Genomic DNA, 14589 nt, shown 5'->3' on the forward strand with positions numbered 1-14589 from the left:
CAAGAGTGACAATCAGCAGTACTGGACCCTCAGCACAACCTGGGAATTGGAAGCAATGTCTAGAAAGTAGAAAGGTAAGGAAATGAATTATTCTTGAGGACCTGCAGAAAAGAACATAGTGTTAGAGACACCAATATCTCTCCTCTAACTCTGAAACTCTCATCTATAGAATGCAATAGTTTTCTCCCACCTAGGAACCTGACGCAGGGATATACTCACTTTCACTCTAAGAATTCAATGTTTTTCTCCTCCCTCTGGATTCCTAATTCTTTGCCACTCTTTCCTCTCTTGTATCCTGTTACAGATTGGGTATAAAAATGTCGTCTATGGGTTCATGTAGTAGACAATGAGTTCCTAGCTCATATTACTGTTGTTGGGAGGTTGTGGAAATGGCAGGAAGTGAGGAAGGACACTTCAGACTCACTTTAAGAGGTAAGAAGTGGCAACTAGCCCCTGTATGTCTGCTTTCTCTTCACCACAAAGTGTAAACTAAAGTGAACTCTGCATGGTCCTTGTTCACTATGAAGTAAATGCATGCATCTACCAACAACTGCAATGATGTCACTTAGCGAGGTGCCTAGAATAAAAAGAAGCAAGAACACTGAACCAGAATAAATCTCCATCTTTGAAGTTACCTATCAGGTTTTGTCAACAGGAAAGTCTGGCTGATATACTTTTTTACATTTCTGTCCCTAAACCTTACAACTTCTCTTTGGAGAGTAGTGAACCCTTTTACCTTTTCCTCACTAAATTCTCCCTTCTCCCTTTTCTTTTCCATTCAGCCGCAGTTAGCATCTGTCTACCAACTATAAATCTTAGTGGAAAGGGTCATGCCATTAAGGACATTGTCATTGTGGAGCTCATGAATTACAGGGATTTTCTATCCTAATGCCTAAGACTGTTCAGGACAACAGAATTACAGTTCTCTAAGTTTGATTTAACTTAAAAATAGTAAATAGAATAATTCTATAAGAAGCTAATGGAGGGAAGCCAAGTATGAAGACATATGACTTTAATCATAGTACTTGGAGGCAGTTGAGATAAATTATAGCTTTAGGCTAGCCTGAGCATTACAGAAATATGGAAAGGGCACATCGATCTATATGTAAATATAAATACACACAAATATAGATTTATTTATTTGTTTATTTATTTATATCCAGGAGAATAAACCAAACTACATTAAACTATTTGCTGACTCCTGAGAGATTACAAACCAGTGTTTCAACTTTAATTGGAAAATACTATTCAAATTTAAACAGCATTTGCAGTTTTGCCATGAGTCACTCTAGGTAGAAACAAGTAAAAAAAATGTATGTATCTCCTTTTCATAGCTTTTCTAGCATTATGATTCCCAGAATTCTGAAGAACTGTGGACATTGCAGGTCCCTGAGAGGGACCAAGCAAGGGACTTCATGTAGAATATTCCTTAGATGTCCACAAGAAATAGTAAAGGAAAATAACAGGGATGGCTATAATTAATTCATTATGTATTACATAACGTTAGATGGAGTAAAAGCCAACGGGTCTACCTGACATATTTCCTCATAATCACAAGTGCAGAGAGTGAAGACTAAGGGTGGTGAAGCATCTCATCCCGAGAAGGAATACGGAATGTGTTGTCTAAGAGAGAAGCTGAGATTTGGGTCAAGGCTGTGCTGGTTACTTTATGTTGCTGTAATCAAAGACCATGGTCAAAATCAACTTGTGGAAGTAAGAGTTTGTTTTCCTTATGGTTGCCAGTGGATACGACTGGGAAGCATGGCAGCAAGCAGAAAGCCTGGCACCAGAAACAAGAAACTGAAAGATGCCATCTTTAAACGCACAGGAAGAAGGAAACACTGAAATGGGACAAGACTACAAATTCTCAAAGCCTGTCTGCAGTGACACAGTTCCTCTAGGAAGGTCAGACCTCCTAAAGAGGGGTATAACCTCCCACATACAACACCACCAACTGGGTACTGAGTGTTCAAGTACAAGTGCCTATAGGAAACATTTCTCATTCAAAGGTCAAGGGACAATTAAAGTCAATTACACTGAAAAGATTCCCTGACTTGGTTTTGAGTAATGCGTTAAAAATTGCATTAGTGAGCTCTGCAAGAGAATGTTTTCAGGGAAGCATTTAGGAGCATATAGTACCTGAAATCTAAGTAGGAATTTATAGTCTGTAAATTTGATCATGACTACAAAGCAGATAAAATAAAATCTATATCTTTTTTCATGACCTTTGTCCTTTTATGTCTAGTTTCACCCATAGATTCAGACTTTGTTTACAAGTATTTGACAATATTAATTTCCCTTCTTTTTCAAACGTTTCAGTCATGTGCAGGTGCATGTGCTTATGTCTGTAATCAATACACTAGAATCTCTTTAAGGTAGGGGCATGCCTCTCTCAGCCACCTTGGTATATCTCACATATGCTTCAGTTGGCAACAAATTTAAGTGTTCAACATATGACTTCATTCTTGCTTGTTTGTTTATTTTAAAGGAAGAAATAAAAGATTCATGGTATGAGAGCTACAGTGCCTGAGAGTGAAAATACAAAGTATATCTGGTCTTCAATATATAATTTTACTGCAGCATCAGAGAGAAATACATTAAGAATTCTATAAAATCCAGCAATAAAATTTGCAAATATATCTTTTTCTCCTCAGAATACTGTAAATACTCCTTACAATTTCCTTTTCATTTTCCAAATGGATCTCCTGGTTGATTTCCACAGATGCTTATGGGTTTCTGTGCTCCCTTCTCTGCTTGCTTTCTGTGTATAGCTGGAGTTATGGAGTGGTCTTGGCTTTGCACCAGTACCAAGTGGGGAAATCATGCCATAAAATATCTAGCAGGCAAATTTTGTCTTAAACTTCTGAAGATGTTTCCTTAAAAAAGAGCAGGCAGCTGTAATACAAGACTAAAGCAGTTCTATGCTTTCAAGCATGGTTGTATAGAAAGAACCCATCATTGCGTAAATCACTAAAGCACTCCCTAAGGCACCTTATAGAACAGCATTCATGGTAAGGCTTTTTCTAACATGACCACTACTGCAACCATGAAAGCCTTATGTATAGAAACAAGGTCCCCAGATCAAAAGTGAGTTTCTACACAAGCATCAGTCAGTAAAAAACCTGCTCAGAACTTACTAGGTATCTGTTCATGATCAGTAAAGGAACAGAGAGAGAATGGGGAGAATGTAAGAGATGAATAATGGAAAGAAGGTAAGAAAAGGAATTTAAAAAAATGAGAGAATAGGGTCATGGAGAAGTCTTTAAGGAAGCAATAAAGGCAAATGAAAATAACTGCAAATGTCCCAGGATACTTGGTTCTCTCTTACCTGTCTAGGTGATGTTCAAAATCACTTCTAGTTCTTTTCTCACATTGGAAGAAAGCTTCAAGATTTATCCAGGACTGGCCATCCTCATAGGGCCCACACAGTCATGGAAAGGGTTAGGTGACCCTAGAAGAAATGGCCCAGATAGTTTAACTTTTATATTTCAGCATTTTTCCAGAAGTATTATTACCATCTTCAGGCTTGACTCAACTACAGATTTCTCCAAAGAGGAAACCCTCAAAGTAGAGAAGACACTATAAATGGCCATTGGTTGGTTGCCTATTCACTTAACAATGTATTATCAATCTATTTCTCATTGTAGTATCCCAAGAAAGGCTACAGACCCTGTGATGATGTAAACCTTACCCACATACTCATCTATTTAAATACATTGTCACCATGTGCTAGTGTTATTTTGAGGAGTTGTAAATTCTATGGGAGACAAGGTCTATCTGGAGGACACAAGTCACTGGGGACCTTGGGAAAATAGTATCCTAGGCCTTTCCTATACTAATTTCTACTTCTTATCTATGTATTTAGCCATCATCATCTGAGACCAAAGTACATGCCTCTGAGAATGCTGTAATTCATTTGCACTAATAAATAAAACCAGACAAATACACATGTGCATAAGTGCACATTTGTACATGAGCACACATACAAGAGAGGAGAGAGGGAAGGAGGGCAGAAAGAAGAGAGAGAGAAAGGAGATTGGGAGGGAGAGTATGTAAGAGATAGTATGAGAGAGAGAAAGAGAGAGAAGAGAGAAAGAGAAAGTGAGAGGGGGAAGCCTAATTTAGTTTGGTTTCTTTTTAAGTATCAATGTCTAAATCATTTTTTTTTTTGGTTCTTTTTTTTTTTTCGGAGCTGGGGACCGAACCCAGGGCCTTGCACTTCCTAGGCATGCGCTCTACCACTGAGCTAAATCCCCAACTCCCTAAATCATTTTTATACTGCCAAAATCATTTCAAAGTAAATTTTAAACATTAGTGATAAATTGCTCATTTCATGTTGAAAAACAATTGAGACTTTGATGGTCAAATATGATGTTCAGGGCAAGGAAATAGCCTCATAAGATAACTTCATCTGATTCAGGACAATTTAGCCAAACTATTCTTTTCAAGCTTATTTCAATGAAGCTCCCAACCCATTCTTCTGTTCTAACCAGAAGCATGGATTCCTCACAGAGAAGGCAGTGAATGCACGCTTCCGTAGAAAACTAAGTGTCTCTGGCTTTATACAAAAGTAGAGTTAAAACCAGCTTATCAGGTGGTTTCTGTTTCTTTTTAATAAGTATTAAGTGAATTGACTCATGCAAAGATGTATAGAATAGTGCCCACATAGCATTTCATAAGTGCCAGGTAAGCGTTAGCATTTACTATTGCTGCCACTAATGTAAGTGCAAGCAGCAAGTACTAATGAGTGCTACACACTATTCTTTTTTTTTCTTTTTTTCTTTATTAACTTGAGTATTTATTTACATTTCAATTGTTATTCCCTTTCCCGGTTTCCAGGCGAACATCCCCCCAACCCCTCCCCTCCCCTTCTATATTGGTGTTCCCCTCCCCATCCTCCCCCCATTGCCGCCCTCCCCCCAACAATCATGATCACTGGGGGTTCAGTCTTAGCAGGACCAAGGGCTTCCCCTTCCACTGGTGCTCTTACTAGGCTATTCATTGCTACCTATGAGGTCAGAGTCCAGGGTCAGTCCATGTATAGTCTTTGGGTAGTGGCTTAGTTCCTGGAAGCTCTGGTTGGTTGGCATTGTTGTTCATATGGGGTCTCGAGCCCCTTCAAGCTCTTCCAGTTCTTTCTCTGATTCCTTCAAAGGGGGTCCTGTTCTCAGTTCAGTGGTTTGCTGCTGGCATTCCCCTATGTATTTGCTGTATTCTGGGTGTGTCTCTCAGGAGAGATCTACATCCGGCTCCTGTCGGTCTGCACTTCTTTGCTTCATCCATCTTGTCTAATTGGGTGGCTGTATATGTATGGGCCACATGTGGGGCAGACTCTGAATGGGTGTTCCTTCAGTCTCTGTTTTAATCTTTGCCTCTCTCTTCCCTGCCAAGGGTATTCTTGTTCCCCTTTTAAAGAAGGAGTGAAGCATCCGCATTTTGATCATCAGTCTTGAGTTTCATGGCTACACACTATTCTAATTGCTTTACATGCAGCAATTTACCTAATCTCTTCGGTAATTGGTTGAGTATTGCTGCATGTTTTTTGAAAGGGGAAATTATTGTAAGGCTTTTACCTTTTCTATGGTCTCATATATGGACAGTGTTAAAGTCACCTACAACCATTTGAGTATCTGAAGGTTCTTGGTCCTATTACATGGTGCCTCAGAGCAAGAAAAGGTGCCAGAGCTGATTCTCCAATGTATACAAGCTTCCCTAGGTTTATCTGGTTTTTCCAGTTATCAAATTATAGAGAAGACCGATTTCTACAATTGATAATATGTAACAGAATAAAATATACTCATACATTTTATATGCATCCTCATATGTACATAAGAGAATGCTATTATAATAAAGAATATAAAATAAACTGTACTTGTAAATGTAAATAATAAACTTTATTATGCACATTTACAGATCCTACAAAATGGAAAGTAAGAAATGTCATGAGGATGGAGTAAATATTTAAAATTTTATTTTACACATTCAGTATACAGCACACCTAAAAATAAATAATATTAGCAGTAATAAAGTCTCAGTAAGAGCAATGTGTTTGGATATATATCATTATTTATTAATAATATTTGCTCCATTCTTGGTGATTCAGAGATATAAAAGCCTGATGCCAAGTTCACTTCATTTTGATTCTTATATAAATAAAGTATCTGAAAAAGATGGCTCACAAAAATTCATGAATCCAAATGAAGAAGGTCATCATTGGCTGTGCATAATTAATCACCCTATCATTTTTCATCCCAATTAGGAAGTGATATTTGCAGAAATTGGAGCTGTGTATTTCCTTGATTCCTGAAGCCAATCAGCTATTCCTATCAACTAATGAGAAGATATTTCGTTTTGGTATTTCAACAAATTGGCAAAGTGCTCATGGAAAAATCTATATTTGGAAAATTCTCAACACATAAAATTCCATTTCTAACTTGTGTATATGCTCCTGTATTCAGGTAGAATAGATTTCTATTTTTTTAATGTTATTTATTTAAATGGCTTGCTAGGCATACTTGCTTTGAGCTCTTACTAGTTGCTTTTGGGTGGATTCAGCATTATGAACTTGAGGTGTTCATTTGTGAATAATGCAGCCTACCTCACATAAACTATATGACTCCTACCAAAGAGTACTATCACTTCTCTCTGAAGTCTCTTTCTGGGTTTATTTATTTCACCTCCATACATGTTATGACAATCTATTCTGTTTATCCAAATTGCAAATTATCTTATAAGAAGATTTCATAAAACAAGAAAAATACCTTTCCTATTTCCCTGCATATTTGACCGTTGCCACAGCTTTCCATTTTTATGCAATTTCCATCTCACATATCCTTATAGTGAAAAAGAAACTTGAACATTTTTCTTTATACTGTAGGTCTTCCAGCGATAGCACCTTTCAATTGTTCTATGTCCAAGCAAATCCTCTTTATTTTAGGAAGATTCTACAGTAGGAGACTTCCATGGCTTTTTCAGATAGCCTAAGTGTTGTGTGTCCTTCCTCATATCCCTCTGTGGCCCTTCTCTTCCACTCTTCTCCCTATTTAAACCTTCTAGTTCCCCCTTTTCATCTTTATAACACTATATTCTATTTCCCCTTCCTTTGTAGAAGAACGTCTGCTACACATGCCTTAGTCCTCTGCCAGGAGCCATCAAAGAGAAGCTAAAAACTACCAGGCAGTCTTTCTGAGATGGTTCCACCACGGACTATTAAAGTTATTGACAGGGTTGGAGATTTAGCTCAGTGATAGAGCGCTTGCCTAGGAAGCGCAAGGCCCTGGGTTAGGTCCCCAGCTCCGGAAAAAAAAAAAGAACAACAACAAAAAAAAAGTTATTGACAGATTCATTTCTTTAGACAAGGCCAAGATTACATTTTAGGAAAGATTCCAATGTATATATGTATCATGAGGTATTAGTCTAAACTTTTGAGCAGATCTCTGCAGAACAATGAAGATGTACTATGTTGTATGATGCTATACAAATAGATGCCTCTTCGCAATGATGATCCTATAAGAATTCCTAAAGTTATATTAGTAATTATTAAGCTCTTTTATAATAAGACTGCTATTAAGTTCTCAGTGTTAAAACTGGAATGCAAATCTTCAAGTGTCACAAGTTGATTGTTTCAAAGATAGCAACCAGGCATCTATATCTTAGAGCTCACCCGAAGAGATTGTAAAACAATAACCATAAGTTGTGAAAAGAGAACTACTGATTTACTGTAGGTTCAAGGACAGAAGATAAAATGTTAATTGGGTTTATCTATACAAAACTTCACCAATGATAACTTAGTTATGGTCTTTAACTCTCCATTAACCGGGAGAACTAGTGACAGATAATGAATGTTTGGCCAGATAATTACTCTTAATGGATATGCATGTAAACATTCTGTGTTGTAAATTTCATATTCAATTTATGATTTGAATTTATATTTGAATAGCTACTGAACTTTTGTTTAAAAACAAGGGTGGGGGATTCTTGGATAAACCATATTCTCCTAGAAAAAGAAATAAAAGACTGAGTCCAATTACATTGAATGACAATTGTATGTAAATGACATTAGGAGTAAAGGCATTGGGAATAATGGCATTTGGGAGGAAAGATTTTATTACATCAGAGCAAGAGGAGAGAGTAGGAGAAGAGAAAGGAAGAACTCTATAGAGAGAAGAACCTTTGAGAACTTTCATATAACCTTTTAGGAAGAACTTTTTAGAGAGAACTTAGAAATAAAGATTAAATTCGCTTTTGTTCCTGTGACTTCAACTAGCAGGCTGGAAGTTAGAACCATGCAGATATAGAACAAAGGCTACATTACATAAACCCCAGGCACTAGGCTACAGGTGTTAATCACCTAGACCAGAGGATTTTAGCATTTTAGAAGTTATCAATGAGCACTCAGTATAGTTAGAGAGCTAGACAGTCCAGAGACCATCAGTCTTTAAGGCTGTACCTGCACCTGACTCTGTCTCCCTTCACCCTATTCCAGTCCAGGAGGCCCCACACAGTAGTCCCCTATTCAATATTTCACTAGTGTGGTTACAATAGGTAGTAGCGTGCATATTGAAGGTTTGAAACCCACCTATCATTCATATATATATATATATATATATATATATATATATATATATATGAGAAAACATATTGCATTTGTCTTTGGGGGCTGCCTTACTCCACTCAGGATGATTGCAATTAATTTGTAGGTGGCTTTGGGTAGGGTAGGCATTTTCACTATCTTAACCTTACCAATCAATCATCCTGGGAGATCTATCCATTTTCTGGTGCCCTCTTCAATGTTTTTTTCAGTGTGTTGAAGTTTTTATCATATAAGTTGTTAACTTGCTTCATTAATGTTACCTGAAGAAAGATTTTATGACCCTCTTGTGAAAGGCACAGCTTCCCTGATTCCACTCTCAGGTTGTTTGTCATTTGTATAGTTTTTTAAATTGCTCCTTTAAAATTTTAATTTTGTATTCTACTTTGCTGAAAGGGCTTATCAGCTGTAGATGTTGACTGGTGGGATATCTTGGACCTTTTAGCAAATAAAGATATTTTGACTTTCTTATTTGTTTCCCCATTTGTATCCTTCAGTTGTCTTATTGCTCTCGCTAAGATTTTAAATACTATATTCAATAGGAATGAAAAGAGTAGAGATTTCTGTCTTGTTCCTTATTTTAGGGAAAGTCTTTTAAATTTCTCTCCATTTATGTTGGTGTTGGCTATGCTTGCCTAATTGCCTTTATTGCAAAGAAGTATATATTTTGAGTTACTATTCTCCCCAGAAATTTTATCATGAAGGGATGTTGGATTTTGTCAAATGCCTTGTTTTCATCTAATGAGATCATATGGTTTTTGTCTTTCAGTCTGTTTATATATCAGACTATGTTTATTGATTTATATATGTTTAACCTTTCTTGAAATTCTGGGATGAAGTCCAAATTCATGATAGTGGATAACCTTTTAATGTGTTTTTAGCATTAATCAGTAAATTGTTTTGAAAAAATTTGTATCTATGTTCATAAGAAATATTGGTCCACACGTTTTTTGTTGGGTCTTTGTGTGGTTCTAGCATCAGGTTAATAGTACCTTCATAAAACAAATTAAAAATGTCACTTCAGTTTCTATTTTCTGTAATTATTTGAAATATATTGGTACTATTTTTTTTCATTAAAGATCTGGTAGAATTCTGCCCTGAATTCAACTAGCCCTAATTTTTTTAGTTGGTGGAGACTTCTAATTACTGTATCGTTTTCATTAGGAGTTATGGGTCTACTGAAATAGCTTATTTGATTTTGATTTTACTTTAATAATGAACAAAGAAGGTAGGAAAGAACAATCAGTGATTGTCTTTAGGTTTTAGGAGTGATAAAGAGACAGTTAGGAATAGGTGGACAGGAACACACACATCACTGTACAAAACCAAGATAAAGAGAAAAATCAAACAATAACCAGAAGAAAATACATATAAAGCTAAGTACAGAGATACAAAGAAAAAACTGACAGGATTCCTGTCATCTTTAAACCTATAAAACATTGAGCCTCATAAATAATAATTCAATGACTTTTAACTTAACAAAACTTTCTCAAGTAAATAAAAAACAGAGCTTCTTTTCACATGCAAAATATTGCCTCACCAGCAGGACTCTGCACCAGAGGATATTAAAGGAAGTCTGTAAGACAAAAGACCCAGGGAATCTGACTAAAATGCAATTCTTTTAAAAAAAAGAAAAACAAATACCAGAAATGTTTAATGTGTAAATAAACACAGAAGAAATATTCTTGTTGCATAACAGTTAACAAGAAGGTTGGTTAATAAGAACGACAAAGTCATGTGAAATTTTAAATACATGAGATTAGATGACTGAGAAAACTAAGGGAAAGATGGAGAATGGAGAAAGGATTGAAAGGATGGAGGAAGAATGAAGGGGAGAAAGTATAATGATGGGGGAAAGGATGGAGATGGGAAAAAGGATGGTGAGGGGAGAAAAGGATGGTAAGGGGGAAAGGATGGTGAGGGGGAAAGGGCAAGAGAAATGGATGAAGAGGTAGGGGAGAAAGGATGGTAAGGAGGGTAAGGATAGAGATGGGGAAAAGGATTGAGAGAGAGAACAAGAAAAGGACAGAGCGGGGAGCGTGGAGAATGGGATATGGTGGAGGGGAGAATTTGAGGACAAGCTGAGCATCCTTTGTGAATGCTCAGAGCCAGGACTCTGAGATTTAGGATTATTTGTAAACCTGAATGTAATATGTTGGAGGTAAGTCTCAACATGGCATTGTAAATGTTCATCTACATCTTGTGCACAGAGGTCAAAACTAATTGTATAGAGGGTTGGTGTACCTGTCCTTACAAAGTAATTAGTCCCATGAGAACACACACAGGTATCTTCTTATGATGTCAAATTAAGCTCAATGCTTTTATATTTGGAAGCATTCCATATTTGAGATTTTTCAATTAGGAATATTTGACTTCTGTATTGCTATTAAATTTTTCTTATGTATATAGAATGGCATAGTGTTTAAGATCATAATAGCTAAAGGTGGATACTGGAAATTCTAAAACAACAGTAGGATAGCAAAACAAAATTAAAGCATTAAAGTAGAAAAAGAAGAATGAAAAGTAATAACTGAATTTGTTAAAAAGAAGGAAAAGAAGATATATGAAAACTGCTAAATGAGACAAAGAGAAACCAAATAATATAATAAATTTAAACTAAAGCATCAATGAATATATTCAGTCTAAGTGTCATAAGTCAACTTTTCTCTCAAATGGACAGCAGCAATTGTTATAGTAGATGAGAAAGCAAGTTTCAAATATATTCTGCCTGTAAGATATTAACTTTAAAAATGATGACAAAAAGAGGTTAAAGTAAATGGAAGGAAAAATATACCATGTGGGAACTAAACACCAGTAGCTAGTGTGTCCATATTAATATTAGATAAATTAGATTATAGAGCCAAGAATGCTATTAGAAATGGAGACAATTATTCCTCATGAGAAGGGAATCAATTCATCAAACAGAAATGGCAATTCTAAGTGGTTTTGCACCTAATAAAAAGGATCCAGTTAGCCCACCATAGCAAGCCCCAGATTTATCCAACATGCAACTGAAAAGCAAGATTTGGATTAAAAATCACATCTCATGTTGATGATAGAGGACTTTAAGAAGGACATAAATAACTCCCTTAAAGAAATAAGAAACAATGCAGGCAAACAGGTAGAAGCCTTAAAGAGGAAACACAAAAATCCTTTAAAGAATTACAGGAAAATATAACCAGTGGGTGAAGGAATTGAACAAAACCATCCAGGAGCTAGAAATGGAAATAGAAACAATAAAGAAATCACTAAGGGAGACAACTCTGGAGATAGTAAAACTAGCAAAGAGATCAGGACTCATAGATGTAAGCACCACAAACAAAATACAAGAGATAGAAGAAAGAATCTGAGGGGCAGAAAATTACATAGAAAACATTGACATAACTGTCCAAGATAATGTAAAAGGCAAAAAGCTCCTAACCCAAAACATCCAGGAAATTCAAGACTCAATGAGAAGATCAAACCTAAGGATAATAGGTATAGAATAGAGATAAAATTCCCAACCTAAAAAGGCCAGTAAATATCTTCAACAAGACTATAGAAGGAAAGTTCCCTAGCCCAAAGAGATGCCCATGAATACACAAGAAGACCACAGACCTCCAAATAGACTGAACAAGAAATGAAACTCCTCCTGTCACATAATAATCAAAACATGACATGCACAAAACAAAGAAAGGATATTAAAAGCAGTAAGGTGAAAAGGTCAAGTAACATATAAAAGCAGACCTATCAGAATTACACCAGACTTTTCATCAGGGACTCTAAAATCCAGAAGATCCTGGACAGATGTCATATAGACCCTAAGAGAATACAAATGCCAGCCCAGGCTATTAAACTATTAAACTCAGCAAAACTCTCAATTAACATAGGTGGAGAAACCAAGATATTCCATGACAAAACCAAATTTATATAATATCTTTCCACAAATTCAACCCTACAAAGAATAATAGATGGAAAACTTCAACACAAGTAGGGAAACTACACCCTGGAAAAAGCAAGAAAAAAAGTCTTTCAACAAACCCAAAAGAAGATAGCACACAAACATAATTCCACCATTAACAACAAAAATAACAGGAAACAACAATCATTGGTCCCTAATATCTTTCAACATCAATAGACTCAATTCCCCAAAAGACATAGACTAACAGACTGGATACATAAAGAGGACCCAGCATTTTGCTGCATACAGGAAACACACCCCAGTGACAAAGACAGCCAGTACCTCAGAGAAAAAGGCTGGAAAATAATTTTCCAAGTAAATGGTCCCAAGAAATAAGCTAGAGTAGCCATTCAGATATCAAATAAAATTAACTTTAAACCAAAAGTTATCAAAAAAGATAAGGAAGGACATTTCATACTCTTCAAAGAAAAAAATCTAAGATGAACTCTCAGTTCTCAACATCTATGCTGCAAATGCAAGAGCATGCAAATTCATTAAAAAACAAAAAACAAAAAAACAAAACTTCACTAAAGCTCAAAGCACACATTGCACTGCATACAGTAATAGTGGGAACACCCTCACAGAAGTAGGAGGAGGGGTATGGAATAGGGGGTTTATTGATGGGAAACCAGGAAGGGGGATGACATTTGAAATGTAAATAAAAAATATCCAATAAAAAAATGAAAACAAAAAGAAGTTTGTTCTCTCCTCAGGATTGAACATTTTTGCCTGCTGCATATCTGCCATGTTCTGTGTCACTAACCATATCATGACTGGGCTCTTGTGCCTCTGACTGTGGACATCTATGCTGAAAAGGAAGGATGCTGTTCAAAAGGAGGTCAGAGACAACAATGCCTTCATATCAGGAAAAGTGCCTTGCTTACTTTGAAAATATTTTTAAATGTCAGTAGAAACAAAAACACTGAATAAGTCACATTGTTATATTTGGGAGGATTGGGCTTAATGTGGTATTATTTTGTAAATAATCATTCTGAGTAGAAAACAGAGTTTTTATACCAGGAGATGCTAACACAAGTGTACTTTGATCTGCTGACCATCCAAGTCGGTGAGAAGTTAACAGCTGCATCTCTACCCTGGATCTGTGCATATTTTAATCCAGATGTGGTAAGGGAGGGATTACAGGAGGAAGTACCCATAGAGTAAACAAGCTTGGAAGTTGTGACAGAAACAGTTTTGTGGTCAGTTCACAAAAGAGCTGTATTTTTTTCTTCTCACTTAGATCTAAACTTGAAAACTTTTAACAGAAGTTAAGCATTCTTTGACTGCCTCTCTTCTGAATTGCAGAAATCAGACCAAATTTTAGTATTGGGTAAAATGACATCTTGTGTTGCTGAAGAACCTATTAAAAAGATTGTCGTGTTTGGAGGGACTCGAGGAAATGATGTGACAGGAATGTTTCTAGTTACTCGCTGGCTAAGGAATGGCACTGAAGTTCACAGAACAGGACTGGAAGTGAACCCAGTCATTACCAACCCAAGAGCCATAGAGAAGTGCACCAGATACATTGACTGTGTGACTTGAATCATGGTTTTGACCTTGAAAATCTTAAATAAGACTGTTCTCTATTCTCTGAGAGTGTATAGGTAAGAAGCATTGGAATAGAAAACACGTAAATGCTCCTAGTAAGTAGTCAGATCCATATGTAGAACATCTATAGTCAATAAGATACCTTTCAATTTAATCATGCTGCATTATGAATTATGCAGTTACCCAAACTGGGCATTCACGTGCTCTGTTGTAAACTTTCTAAAGCACCAGGCCCTTCTGAATTTTCTTTTCGCTGTATACCAAAAAATACAAAATATCTCTATTTTTCACTCATATGACTTGAAAGACACAAATATAATAATCATCTGCATAAATTTGTGTTGAGCAACATGTAAAAATAAAAATCCAAACTATTCTCAAAAAGATAAAAAAGAAGAAATGGCTAATATGAGGGCTGAAGATAGCTCAGGATGAGTTTTAATCAGACTGGAGCTGCAACATTCCAACTGTACAATCTTTAAAAATCTTTGCAAAAGGTTCAGTGTAAGGC

General features: G+C 36.2%; 2 long non-coding RNA genes across 3 annotated transcripts in view; one reads left to right on the forward strand and one right to left on the reverse strand.

The window, feature by feature from the left end:
• LOC146583947 (uncharacterized) overlaps nucleotides 1-14589 on the forward strand; it is a 412373-nt gene that overhangs the window by 375008 nt on the left and 22776 nt on the right. The window contains 1 exon segment of one of the 2 annotated variants that reach the window (NR_203055.1): nucleotides 13244-13368. This is a non-coding gene — a long non-coding RNA (uncharacterized LOC146583947). 2 annotated transcript variants of the gene reach the window in all.
• Nucleotides 1-14589, reverse strand: part of LOC148000389 (uncharacterized) — a 319504-nt gene that overhangs the window by 44659 nt on the left and 260256 nt on the right. The window contains exon 5 of the long non-coding RNA XR_015639646.1: nucleotides 3329-3451. This is a non-coding gene — a long non-coding RNA (uncharacterized LOC148000389). The remainder of the gene's footprint in view (nucleotides 1-3328; nucleotides 3452-14589) is intronic.

This window comes from Rattus norvegicus, chromosome 16 (genome assembly GCF_021556685.1).
Source record: "Rattus norvegicus strain SHRSP/BbbUtx chromosome 16, alternate assembly SHRSP_T2T, whole genome shotgun sequence".
NCBI lineage: Eukaryota > Metazoa > Chordata > Mammalia > Rodentia > Muridae > Rattus > Rattus norvegicus.